This window comes from Carassius auratus, chromosome 48 (assembly GCF_003368295.1).
Source record: "Carassius auratus strain Wakin chromosome 48, ASM336829v1, whole genome shotgun sequence".
In the NCBI taxonomy this organism is placed as follows: Eukaryota; Metazoa; Chordata; class Actinopteri; order Cypriniformes; family Cyprinidae; genus Carassius; species Carassius auratus.
The window spans coordinates 10,665,173-10,676,198 of record NC_039290.1 but is presented as its reverse complement, the minus strand read 5'-3'; the positions used below and the strand labels follow the sequence as shown (position 1 = coordinate 10,676,198).

The 11,026-nt window shown below is 35.3% G+C and overlaps 1 pseudogene; it reads left to right on the top strand.

Moving 5' to 3' along the window:
• Positions 1–648: 648 nt before the first annotated feature.
• On the top strand, positions 649–10,526 carry LOC113065841 (ethanolaminephosphotransferase 1-like; annotated as a pseudogene).
• The last annotated feature ends 500 nt before the right edge of the window (positions 10,527–11,026 follow it).

The window sequence follows — 11,026 nt, the reverse complement described above, 5'->3', positions numbered from 1 at the left end:
ATGTAATACTGAGAATATTTAATCTATATGTTGCAACATTTGTTCCCATTTTATGTTGACTAGTCCTGAGGTTTTTATACTTAGGAAAGAGGAGGTGGTATGTAGAACAGTTTGAAATGTAAATGAATGTAAATAAATAAATACTTATAGCCTATAAATGCATGCATACATAAATAAATAAATACACCTTTACTGAGCTATGTAAATGAGGGCATTACATAGACTGACAGTAATGTTTTTGATACTGTACAAACTGTATATTCTATCGCCCTACACCAACCCTAAACCTAAACTTGCCCTTTACAAAAAATTTTGTTTTTCATTTTTATTACTTTTAAAAAGCTTTGTTAACTTTATTTTTATACCAGTTTTACAAATGAGGACGTCCCCAGAGGGAGGTTTTTGAATAATTTGTCAGGTTTAGCTCACTTTTTGTGTACAAATTATATATATATATTTATATATATATATATATATATATATATATATATATATATATATATATATATATATATATATATATATATATATATATATATATAGTAAAACACTATACTGAGTGAGTAGAAAAAACGTAGCATAACTGAATAAAAGACCACGGCAAGTTCCACGTCGGCTTTTATTATGAAACATGACGTTGGATTGTGGGCGGATTTTCAGGCGTCACGCCACTGCACCGCCACCGCACACGCGCGGCACTGCGGAAACTGAGCCGACACGGGTGAATTTCGGTCCGTCTCAGAGGCGTGCTGCGGTCATCATGGCTCTTTACCACTATGTCACCCAAGAGCAACTCTCAGGTTTTGATAAATATAAGGTGAGACCGCTGTTATTCTGCACAATGTGTTTTAGGGTGTTGGTAAGTTGAGCCGTGCTGTTAATGCTATCATGAAGCATGAGGTCTGCCGGTGTGTGCCGCTCTCTAGAAAGGACAACGGCTGCTTATTGTGACATTTTAAAGAGAAATAGTCTATTCTTCCCTCGAATTTTCTGGATGAATTGTTACACAGTTTAGTTATTATTGCATATACATCCAATTCGAAGATTTTTAAAGACATATTAGTGCTGTAAACCGGTGAAACTGGTGTGTCACAGTGACTTGAAACCGCCAGTGAAAGTAGATCTTCAGTTCTAAACATTATGCGACAACATTGTGTTGTTCTACCAGCAAACACAACACAAAGACATTATCCAGCTTTGTTTAGCTTATACATGCTTTATGTTGTCGGTTAGCTTGTAAATCGGTTTGAATTAAAGGCATGGGCTGCTGGTTCCGCGTCTAATAAGGATATGTGGTTCGGACATAATTTGCATGTGAGTCACTCACTCACTCACCGTGCTTTCACTTTAATTTTTCGCTGTGTTCATTTAATATTCAGGTGTTACTGTACATAGTAGTGTAGTGTCAGAGACCTCTGATATAATTTATAGAAGAAGAAACACCTGATTGAGATGCAAAGAAGGTTGTTCTCTAAAATTACTGTTCATAACCCAGTCCTGAAAAAAATGTATCATGGTTTCCACAAAAATATATTAGGCAGCACAACTGTTTTCAATGATGATAATACATGATAAGAAGAAATATTCATTGAGCACCAAATCAACATATTATCATGTAATGATGAGGCACAGAAGACTGCATTAATGATGCTGAAAATCCAGCTTTACAATCACATGAATAAATTACATTCTGGGAAAACAAAATGTGAACAATTGTTCAAATTGTAATAATATTTGGCAATATAATTTTTTTTTACTGTATCTTGTTATCCAATAAATGCCATTATATACTACTGTGTGTTCAACAGGAACCAACAAGAACTTGCTTATTTATTGACTTGCTAGAACATGAACACTATATATATATATATATATATATATATATATATATATATATATATATATATATCTATATATATATATCATGTTTTATTTTAAGTTTGCATTTTCTTAATGCATATAATAATTTTTTATATGATAATTATTAATTTATAATACATTTGTAGAAGAATGTACAGTTAAAACCCAAGCACCAGATATGATGAATGAAGACCAGGAGTCAGAGATGCGTTAGAGAAGAGAAGTCCGAAGAGAAGAACGAAGAGAAGTCCGCTTCAATACAACAATCATACCTCGTCAGAGGCTACTAATTATGTCAAAGTCAACAAAATTCAGATTGGTTCCAAAACCTAGATAAACTTAGACAGTTTCCGCATATGGACATAAACGATTGAAACATATCTTCTGACAACTATTTTGGTGACAAGTGATCCGAGGTCAGACACAATACGTCTCTCCAAAGACGTATATATGATACGCTGGACATCGGCAGTTGAACGTTTGTCCTGGGACATATCAGAACTTCAAGGCCGCCTAGCCCTAGCTAGAATTTTATCAGTAAGATTCGTTACACGCACATACACTATGAAGTCATCATCTTATCTTAGAGAGTAGAAGTACAGCATAAAGCAGGATTCTTTAAAATCTCATAAGCGCACATGAGGTTACACATTTCACTCTTGCCATAACTTGATTAACAGTCAAACAAGATATAATCTAATAATATAATTAATATCAATATGAAGGAAATGACAACTTGCCATCCACTCCTTCACATCAATCATTCTGTCTCTATTAGTATTTGTCCCAAAGCATTCATGTTAAGCAACTCTGAAGAGGATAGTTTTCTTAAAAGGGTGTGGGACTAGAGGGCTCGAGAGGTTGAATTCCTGGGTGTGACGCAGTTGTGTGTATGTCTCAGTGGTTATTTGACAGAACTTGTGAATGAATGTTGCTCTGACCCTGTGTACCTCCTGGTTGAATGTCCCGTTGGCCTGATAAGGTGTATTTATTTACTCCCAGTGTTTTGGACTGTTATACAGGCTGCTGAGTTTATGCGCTATTCTTGCTCTGCATATTTGCACATATTTTAGGGGGCATTGAATGTACATAACTACCCCCTCCTGGTGACCCACAGTGTGTTTATAGTTTACTAAAACCAATAAAACACTTAAAGTTATAGTTATAAAATAAGTATTTCATTTCAGCATTTTGTGTATATTAATTTGTGGTTTTGTGTTCGTCCATTTGATGACATTGCTGACTTCTTCCTAAGCTCCAAATGTGAGCCCAAACAATAAACACATGCTGTGGGAGCAGTTGAAAAGTGACCTTCACCCCTGAATCCTACTATTGTGTGCTGTAGTCGTGTACCGTTTCATTTTCGATAGACATTATTACATTGAATTACATTACATAGACACAAGTGTGCCATATTATTTGACACAGCAGAAACACTCTTTTGTCAACACTTTATTCGACATTCACACTTCTGGAACTGAGTGTTATTAGTATGTGTTGTCTTATTCTGCATTTCTCCTCATCTCTTCTTTACAGTACAGTGCGGTTGACTCCAACCCCCTCTCAATCTACGTCATGCACCCCTTCTGGAACTCATTGGTGAAGGTGAGAACGTTCCGAATCGGAATGTTACCCAGAATACACAAGGGCATTCAGTCTCTCATATGAAATTTAATGATAATAACGACACTTTTATTATAGATGAATATTAATTTGTGTTATTTAAATGTACTATTTGATGGATTTAAACTCAAGACTGACATTAAGACAAGCAAATGGAAAAGTCCCTTTCAAATATGGCAAACAAAAGTGTTTTATTATTAAAAAAATTATATATTAGATTTAATTATACAGTTTTATCAGATTGTAATATATTTCTATTTACAATTATTTTGTAGTTATACATTTTAGTACAGCATTTTATTTTTGTTTATATTGTATATTAAAATACACTATTATTAAATATATTAATAGTGTATATACGTTTATGAAGATTTTTTCTTGTCTGTCAATCTATATGAAAATATTTTGAATCCATGAATGTATGGTGGTATTTCACATAAATAGATTACCATTATGCTGTGTTTTGCTTTCATTGAATTACATATATGCAACATGAATTAATGTTCTGTCTGGATCTGATTACCTGCAAGGGAGATCAGACCATTTCCAACTTGCTAATTCCCCTCTTTCTCGCTGTTTTTCAGATCTTGCCCACATGGCTTGCCCCAAACCTCATCACATTTACAGGGTTCATGTTCCTGGTTCTCACCTTCATCTTGTTGTCCTTTTTCGACTTTGACTTTTATGCCTCAGGTGAGGTCAATAAACTGTGTGTGTATGATTGGTATGGATTTGATGTACTAGTGAGAGGGTATTGTGGGTAATGCTCACTTTCTAAAAAGCTTAGGGACCTTAACTCGTTTGGAATAGCAACTATAACCAATTATTGATTATGAGCAAAGATAGGGAAAAGGTTGTATGTTTTATTTTTTTCATATGACAAAGATCAAGGTCTCACTTCCAGCTCATCATTCCCTCAATTATCAACTAGCCATCTGTTAATACACAGCCACACCTGTGCACATTGCCAGCTCTCTCATACATGCATAACACACTGTACATTCAGTGGTGGAGTGAATAATTAAAAGAAGTCACACTATAAATATGTTCTGCTTTAAAAAAAAAAAAAAATTGGTTTCAGATGTTTCTATTAAGTAGTAATGGAAATGTATTTTGAAAGTTAAATTCTTTCTTTATAAATTAACTAAAGAAGTTCTGTATTTTTAAGGGTATAATTCATTGCAATTTGTTATTTTAATACTGTTTTAGTTTTTTTGGACTTGTATCTGTTTACAAATGGGATTGATTGTTTCGTGGGTGTTGTGTGGCACAGGGGAAGGCCGTACACATGTGCCAAGTTGGGTGTGGATAGCTGCTGGTCTGTTCAACTTTCTGGCCTATACCTTAGGTGAGTGTGTCTTTTTGTTTTCGAAAGTGACATGATGTGACCAAGTATGGAGTCCCATACTGGGAATTTGTGCTTTGGATTTATCCCATCCATGTGCACACACACAGCAGTGAGTGGTGAACCCACACTACCAGAGCAGTGGGCAGCTATTTTTTGCTGCGGCGCCTGGGAGGCAGTTGGCTTGTGGCTAATGTTTCTGAATCAATTTATTTGTGTTTAAGGAACATTTTTGCTAATAGAGTCAAAACATTGTTCAAGTTGTTGTTCAGAACAAATCTCATGACCACAGCAAACACCAATATGCTATCGAACACCTTTAATAAAAAAAAAGCTAAATTTGAATGCATTTCAGTATTATTGTTTAATATAAACAGAGGTGCACTTAAGTGGTCCGCAGGTCTGCATGCGCGACCAAAATTAAAAATGCATTATATAAATATGTTCTGAAAGCGTGTTTGCGTACGGACATGGTTGACAGCTGTTAATACACAATTACCATTTTAGATCACAAACTGTACTATATAAGTTTTATTTTCAACCTGAAAGCATAAATCTTGGCTATGCCATGCCTTTTTCAAAGCACAATGCAAAACTGTGACATTCATCCACTGACGCTCTTTAATCAGCAGCAGTGCTAAATCTGGAAGCGCGTATACTTACTTGCCGGCAACCCGCCAAGATAAAAGCCTGCTAATTTTAAGTTTGAATATGATCTTGAAAATGCTTTAAATGTATTTATTTTTAGACCCTTTTATCCAAAGCGACTTAGAATTGTAGATTACATAATGCGATTCTCTTATGAGAAACAGGCTGAAAAAATGATGTGCACCCCTGAATATAAACATCTTTTAGGACCTCTGAAACATTGTGTATGCGGTAGCAAAATTGGAAATGGTGTAATGCCCACATATAAGTTTCAGATATCTTGTGTGTGTACATACAGATGGTGTGGATGGCAAACAGGCTCGGAGAACAAACTCCAGCACTCCTCTGGGTGAGCTGTTCGACCACGGCCTGGACAGCTGGGCATGTGTGTTCTTCGTCGCTACAGTGTACTCTGTCTTTGGACGGGGTGAGACCGGGGTCGGCGTGGTGACGCTGTATTATCTTTTATGGGTTGTCCTGTTCTCCTTCATACTGTCTCACTGGGAGAAGTACAACACTGGGATTTTGTTCCTACCCTGGGGCTACGACATCAGTCAAGTGGTAATTTATTACAATGGGCTAAAGAAAAATTTGTGAAAAGAAAGTGTTTTTTACAAAATATTAAAATAAACAAACTATATATATATATATATATATATATAGAGAGAGAGAGAGAGAGAGAGAGAGTGAGAGAGTGAGTGAGAGAGTGAGAGTGAGTGAGAGTGAGTGAGTGAGTGTGTGTATATATTTTTTTTTATAAGTTATTCATGTCATGGTAAGGCTGGATTTCAGTAGCCAATTTTTTGTATCATTATTTTACTGTCCTTTTGTAAACAATGTAATGAATCCTTGCAGAATAATATTATTAGTTATAAGTACCCAGTGTTTGAGCAGTAGTGAATATAAAACATGTGAAATTAATACATCTTGAAGGTAGAATTTCGTTTTTTTGTACACATCACACACAGTACATTGAAACTTCAGTGATTCTTGGATGGAAATAAATATTACAGTTTGTATGAAAGTCTTTTTATTTTCTCCATACCAGACTATCTCTGTGGTGTACATAATAACAGCGGTGGTCGGTGTTGAAACATGGTACAAACCCGTTTTTGGGATTGTTCAGTACAGAGATCTCTTCACTGTTATGATAGTTGGTGAGTGAACTCTCTTACAGTTAATACTTCATTCACTATTAGGCCAAACTTGCAAATTAAAGGATGATCTGATATCCTCATTCGTTATTATTATTATTTTTTTACAGGTTGTTTATTTGTTGTAACATTGCCAATGAGCCTCTACAATGTCTTTAAGTAAGTTTCATTTCAGGCCTCTTGTTTTTGGACTACATAAAAATAGCTCATACTTTGTAGCTTACTGATTGTCCTATTGAATAATGTATGCTTTGGAACAGGGATATTTGTTCTCACGTGTTCTCTCTTTATGTTTTTAGGGCATACCGTAAAAGCACCCTGAAGCACAGTTCGGTGTATGAGGCCTTTTTGCCGTTTTTCTCTCCCGTCTTCCTGTTTGTCTTGTCTACACTGTGGATCAGTCTCTCTCCTACAGACATCATCGAGAAGCAACCCAGAATCTTTTATCTCATGGTGGGAACAGCCTTCTCCAATATTACTGTGAGTGTACTCAGTCCTCTCTCTCTGCTGTAGATAAACGAGTTGAGCAGCCGTGACAATGGATGCCTTTCAGTTCCATTTGAAATATCTTGTCACATTTCTGATCCTGACATGCTCTCTTTCTCTCGCTCTCTCTCTGTCTCAGTGCAAGCTCATTGTATGCCAGATGAGTAACACTCGATGTGAGCCACTGAGTTTGTTGTTGTTGCCGATGACAGCTGTGGTGTTGCTAGTGATATCTGGGGTTGTACAGCACGCTGAAATGACTGTCCTCTACATATGGACTGCCGTAGTCATCCTCACTCACATACACTATGGAGTATCAGTTGTGAGTAAAGACACACACAGACTGCTTATTACTTAATTAGTCATGAAGAATATTTTATTAATTGAACTTTTAGAAATGACTTATGGCAAATGTTTAATATTTAATTGTTATAGTTATAATAATCACTATATATTATTATACAATATAATTATGAGTAGTAGTAATAATTATTGTAATATTAATAATATTAAATAAAATGATTTTATATTAAATTATTTGTTATAATAATAATAATAAATGATGAAAAAGTACTTATGTATAAATGTGTGTGTTTGTGAGTGTGTGTGTGTGTGTGTGTGTGTGTGTGTATATATATATGTATATGTGTATACACACACACACACACTTTTTTCATAATTTCTATAATCAACTAATTTTATATGTCCTGTAACCATTTAATATAATTTATTAAAATTATATCAATTTTATAACAACTTTTACAATTCATTGATTATTAATTATTATAATAGTAAATATGATTATTATTAACAACTTATGAAACTTTATTAAACATCATAATGTAGGATACATTTTATGGAATTATCTTTTGTAACTGTTATGTTTTTATGCACAGCTACATTAAAATATTTCTCATTATAGTCATTTTTTTCCTTCTCTCTCCCTGTGCAGGTGAAGCAGCTGAGTGATCATTTTAACATATACGCTTTCTCACTAAAGAAGCCCAATTCGGACTGACAGGACGAGGAGAAAATCGGCCTGAAGGCTGCTGAGGTTTAAGCTATCTCTGCATGTTCTTCAGCTAGTCGACTCTTACCAATCACCAAGGAGACACAACTAACAACAGGAAACCAAATTGTACTGACCAAATGCGCCGCCTTATTCTGAGGATGCTGCTCAATCAACAAATGAATGGAGCTTCAGCCCAGGGCCCAATGATCCCTGAGGTGGAGCTGTGCCATGGGGCTCACAGAGCCCTGAGGCAGAGCTGCACCACAGGGCCCACTGTGCCCAGAGGTGGAGCTACGCCATAGGACAAATTGGGCCCGGACAAGTATTTACACCATGGGAATCAATAGCTAAGAAAAACAGGGCCCACTGAGTCCAGGACCTACAGTGCCTCAACTTGCAGCTGTGTAACAGAGCCCGTTCCTCCTAGAAAGAGCTATATTGTGTTGCTTGTGCCAAGCTGAGGCTGTTTGGTTGCCTGGTATCCGTGAAGTTGGGGATTTTGCTTGTTTCCTAAGGAAATATGCTTTTCAGCCGAGATACTAGGAGCCTTGAACGGTTAATCTCACTTACATGCTCTCTCAGATGAGTCACACGCAAACCACATGATGAACACAAATAGAATGTGATGAATGTCTTAATCTTATTTGATTTGAAGATTTTATTAACATTTAATTTTGACCTCAATTGCTCAATTTGGGGGAAATCTTTTTTTTATTTTTTTATTTTTTTATTAGAAGCATTCATTTAATTATGTTTCTATGATGGACAATATAAACGGACTGTGGGAAATGTCTAGTTTTTAGTTAATATGAAACAATTGCATGAGGGAACAGGGATGTTAGATGCTTATTTAAATCTATGGTGTTTTTGCTGATCTCTACAGCTATACACATTTTAAAAATGACATGAGACAAATTTAAACAACCACAACTAGTTATCTATAACACACAGCTCAAACTAAAACCTCATTTAAACAACTGAATTTGTATTACTACTGCAAAGAAGATATTCGTTTTTGTTTCCTTTTTACATTGGTGATGGTGTGTCTGCGTGCCGATTTTCAGTGTTTTTTTTATTTTTCTTTTCAGTTTTCTTTTTGTTTGCTTCACCAGTCAGTCGGCTTTTATTGAGTTTGTGCTTGAATGAAGAGTGCGCTTCAAGCCCTGTCCAGGAGAGGGTGCACTTGGAGTGAGCGAGTCAAACCTCGCTCCGTTCTATAAACACGATAAAAGCACTAGTCTGTGTGTCACCAACATGTCTGTTAAACCTGTGAACCGCGGATGTCATGGCCTACGTAAAGCTCATTCCATCATTTAGTCTGTTTTTTCCTTTCTCTTTATCCTTTGTTTTGTCTACATATCTTCATTTCTGTTTGGTGGACTGAGGTCTTATATACCGGAAATAGGATTTTAAATTTTTTTTCACGGGTTGTCCGAAGTGTGTGAGTTGAATGTATGTGTAAATATGTGGATGAGTGTATGTGTATGTGCATATGTACTGTATGTATATATCCGTGTATGTGTTTTAAACTTATACACTCATTCTGGAAACCTCATGCCTCCATATATTCTGTTTCTCTGAGAAGAGTCGGTCAGTGAAAACAATCCATTGATGTTTAAACTTGTATAGCTTAGCTATGTTGTTAGGCTATAACGTTGTATTGTTGTTCATCTTGCTTTTTTTTTTTAATCTCCATAATATGATGATACATGTTTCTTAACCTTCAAATACCTGTTTTACATGAATCGAGAAATCACATGGATAAAGAATTTACATAGCCTACTACAAATTATAACTGTTATATCTCAAGTAAATTCTTTATTTGTTATTATGTCAATATCTAATTACTGTCCAGTACACTTTTGCAATATATTCTTTGTTAAAGAATGTTAATGACACTCATTCCTGAGGTAACTCCTGCAAGATTTGATTAGAAAGATTTTAGTCAGCAGATGGCGCTTTTTTCTTTGTATGCAGTAGAGCATTGTAATTTTTTTTTAATCATTATTTTTTTTTGCATAGAGTCTGATGGTAGTTCCTCTGAGGGTCAAACTCAAGACCCATACTCAAATCTGCACATTTTAAGTTACTAGTGCAAAGAATATCCAAGGAGGCTATACTTATTTTGTTCCTGTTATTGTTTTATTGTCTTATTTTGTTCCTGTTATTGTTTTTAAACTAGACATCCCTCTTAAATGTGACAGTTTTGGTTGCAGGACTCTTATCAAGACTGTGTAACTGCATTTGTGTGATGCTTTAGAGAACAAGCAAATATAACTTTTATTAATCTAAAGTGAGATAAAACACTCAAACCTCTGCATATTGTAAAACAAAATCCAGCCATGTTGTAACATTATCTTCTTGTGCTGCCCCATTAAATGTAAGCGTATCCACAGTATAATTTTGTCCTATTGCAGATTTTGACACCCCAGTCTCAGGACAGGCTGGATTTCACTCAGAGGCACAGTACATCATCTGTGTCTCAGGTACTGAATAGTGCACCACCAATGTTTTGTTTTCATGGGCTTATACCTTATTGTGGAAGATAATATCATGGTATTGGGATTGCACATTTTGGTTATTTTTCTTTAGTTAACGCACATGTTTCTCTGAATATAAAAATATAGTATCTCAGTATGGGGTGACGTGAAATTGAGTTTTGAGAGAACTCTGTGGATATTGCACCCTTCTGCCTCATTCAGGGGTTCCCCAACTTTTATATATATATATATATTTTTTTTTTTTTTTCATGCAAGTTAACATAGCCTTTTTAAAGCTTTTTTATTTTTGACATTTTTTGGAGTTTTATTTAGGGCTGCACAACTTTTGTTATGTTGTTGTTATGGCAGCGATATGATTAACTGTTGTAGCTGGAATTTAAAGCTGCAATTTACTTGT